This window comes from Ambystoma mexicanum, unplaced genomic scaffold (assembly GCF_040938575.1).
Source record: "Ambystoma mexicanum isolate Mex_15411 unplaced genomic scaffold, UKY_AmexF1_1 Mex_scaf10, whole genome shotgun sequence".
NCBI lineage: Eukaryota > Metazoa > Chordata > Amphibia > Caudata > Ambystomatidae > Ambystoma > Ambystoma mexicanum.
In genome coordinates, this window is record NW_027182325.1 from 2,890,001 (window position 1) to 2,892,500 (window position 2,500).

General features: G+C 46.8%; 6 non-coding genes and 2 pseudogenes across 6 annotated transcripts; all 8 read left to right on the forward strand.

The window, feature by feature from the left end:
• Positions 1-21: 21 nt before the first annotated feature.
• On the forward strand, positions 22-140 carry LOC138548190 (5S ribosomal RNA). The gene has a single exon (XR_011292002.1). It is a non-coding gene; the product is annotated as a 5S ribosomal RNA (ribosomal RNA).
• A 106-nt stretch (positions 141-246) lies between these two features.
• Positions 247-355, forward strand: LOC138545213 (5S ribosomal RNA; annotated as a pseudogene).
• A 463-nt stretch (positions 356-818) lies between these two features.
• Positions 819-937, forward strand: LOC138542229 (5S ribosomal RNA). Its single transcript, XR_011290216.1, has one exon. It is a non-coding gene; the product is annotated as a 5S ribosomal RNA (ribosomal RNA).
• A 106-nt stretch (positions 938-1,043) lies between these two features.
• On the forward strand, positions 1,044-1,162 carry LOC138540164 (5S ribosomal RNA). The gene has a single exon (XR_011288221.1). It is a non-coding gene; the product is annotated as a 5S ribosomal RNA (ribosomal RNA).
• A 106-nt stretch (positions 1,163-1,268) lies between these two features.
• LOC138550507 (5S ribosomal RNA) lies at positions 1,269-1,387 on the forward strand. Its single transcript, XR_011294257.1, has one exon. It is a non-coding gene; the product is annotated as a 5S ribosomal RNA (ribosomal RNA).
• Positions 1,388-1,480: 93 nt separating this feature from the next.
• Positions 1,481-1,599, forward strand: LOC138549648 (5S ribosomal RNA). Its single transcript, XR_011293424.1, has one exon. It is a non-coding gene; the product is annotated as a 5S ribosomal RNA (ribosomal RNA).
• A 106-nt stretch (positions 1,600-1,705) lies between these two features.
• LOC138545214 (5S ribosomal RNA) lies at positions 1,706-1,814 on the forward strand (annotated as a pseudogene).
• A 470-nt stretch (positions 1,815-2,284) lies between these two features.
• LOC138538924 (5S ribosomal RNA) lies at positions 2,285-2,403 on the forward strand. Its single transcript, XR_011287008.1, has one exon. It is a non-coding gene; the product is annotated as a 5S ribosomal RNA (ribosomal RNA).
• The last annotated feature ends 97 nt before the right edge of the window (positions 2,404-2,500 follow it).

The following is a 2,500-nucleotide window of genomic DNA, read 5'->3' on the forward strand; positions in this document are numbered from 1 at the left end:
ACAAAACTCACTAGGCCCAGAGCCTACGGCCACACCACACTGATTGCGCCCGATCTCGTCTGATCTCGGAAGCTAAGCAGTGTCGGGCCTAGTTAGTACCTGGATGGGAGACCACCTGGGAATACCAGGTGCTGTAGGCTTTTTTGTGCTCCAAGTTCAGGAAGTGAGCCATTTCACAATTGCCTTTCAAAACTGCAAGGTCTAGCCGACTAGATGCTTAAAAGTACAAAACTCACTAGGCCCAGAGCCTACGGCCACACCACACTGAATGCGCCCGATCTCGGAAGCTAAGCAGGGTCAGGCCTAGTTAGTACCTGGATGGGAGACTGCCTGGGAATACCAGGTGCTGTAGGCTTTTTTGTGCTCCATGATTAGTAATTGCGCAACTTCTCAATTATTTTTCAAATTTGGTATGTTTCCAAAATAATTGTATCCCGTTTTATAGTGGAAATGTTGGACAACATCATGAGGGCTGGAGCTACCTTTTTACATAGAATTAGCATACAGGTAGTGTGTTCATGGGTAATAAATCGACTTTCACATGTAATGCAGTACAGAGAATATTGAGTCCTTCAAGAGGCATGAAAGAAAACCATTATTGTGTTGATTGTTCTCTCCACCTCCCTGCAACAGACACAGGATGGATGAATTAAAGTTATCCTACCAGACATAGGAGTCCTGAATGGGCCCACCAGTCTTATATATCTCGCCTGATCGAGCCTGATCGAGCGATGAGCGTGGTATCATGTTGCAAGTGGCTGCATGGCTTAGCTTACTAAATGCAAATGCATAAGAGTAATATTCTTAGCATTCCTAGAGCCTACGGCCACACCACACTGAATGCACCCGATCTCGACTGATCTCGGAAGTTAAGCAGTGTCAGGCCTAGTTAGTACCTGGATGGGAGACCGCCTGGGGATACCAGGTGCTGTAGGCTTTTTTGTGCTCCAAGTTCAGGAAGTGAGCCCTTTCTCAATTGCCTTTTAAAACTGCAAGGTCTAGCCGACTAGATGCTTAAAAGTACAAAACTCACTAGGCCCAGAGCCTACGGCCACACCACACTGAATGTGCCTGATCTCGTCTGATCTCAGAAGCTAAGCAGTGTCGGGCCTAGTTAGTACCTGGATGGAAGACCGCCTGGGAATACCAGGTGCTGTAGGCTTTTTTGTACTCCAAGTTCAGGAAGTGAGCCATTTCTCAATTGCCTTTCAAAACTGCAAGGTCTAGCCGACTAGATGCTTAAAAGTACAAAACTCACAAGAACCAGAGCCTACGGCCACACCACACTGAATGCGCCCGATCTCGTCTGATCTCGGAAGCTAAGCAGTGTCGGGCCTCGTTAGTACCTGGATGGGAGACCGCCTGGGAATACCAGGTGCTGTAGGCTTTTTTGTGCTCCAAGTTCAGGAAGTGAGCCATTTCTCAATTGCAAGGTCTAGCTGACTAGATGCTTAAAAGTACAAAACTCACTAGGCTCAGAGCCTATGGCCACACCACACTGATTGCGCCCGATCTCGTCTGATCTCGGAAGCTAAGCAGTGTCGGGCCTAGTTAGTACCTGGATGGGAGACCACCTGGGAATACCAGGTGCTGTAGGCTTTTTTGTGCTCCAAGTTCAGGAAGTGAGCCATTTCACAATTGCCTTTCAAAACTGCAAGGTCTAGCCGACTAGATGCTTAAAAGTACAAAACTCACTAGGCCCAGAGCCTACGGCCACACCACACTGAATGCGCCCGATCTCGGAAGCTAAGCAGGGTCAGGCCTAGTTAGTACCTGGATGGGAGACTGCCTGGGAATACCAGGTGCTGTAGGCTTTTTTGTGCTCCATGATTAGTAATTGCGCAACTTCTCAATTATTTTTCAAATTTGGTATGTTTCCAAAATAATTGTATCCCGTTTTATAGCGGAAATGTTGGACAACATCATGAGGGCTGGAGCTACCTTTTTACATAGAATTAGCATACAGGTAGTGTGTTCATGGGTAATAAATCGACTTTCACATGTAATGCAGTACAGAGAATATTGAGTCCTTCAAGAGGCATGAAAGAAAACCATTATTGTGTTGATTGTTCTCTCCACCTCCCTGCAACAGACACAGGATGGATGAATTAAAGTTATCCTACCAGACATAGGAGTCCTGAATGGGCCCACCAGTCTTATATATCTCGCCTGATCGAGCCTGATCGAGCGATGAGCGATGAGCGTGGTATCATGTTGCAAGTGGCTGCATGGCTTAGCTTACTAAATGCAAATGCATAAGAGTAATATTCTTAGCATTCCTAGAGCCTACGGCCACACCACACTGAATGCACCCGATCTCGACTGATCTCGGAAGTTAAGCAGTGTCAGGCCTAGTTAGTACCTGGATGGGAGACCGCCTGGGAATACCAGGTGCTGTAGGCTTTTTTGTGCTCCAAGTTCAGGAAGTGAGCCCTTTCTCAATTGCCTTTTAAAACTGCAAGGTCTAGCCGACTAGATGCTTAAAAGTACAAAACTCACT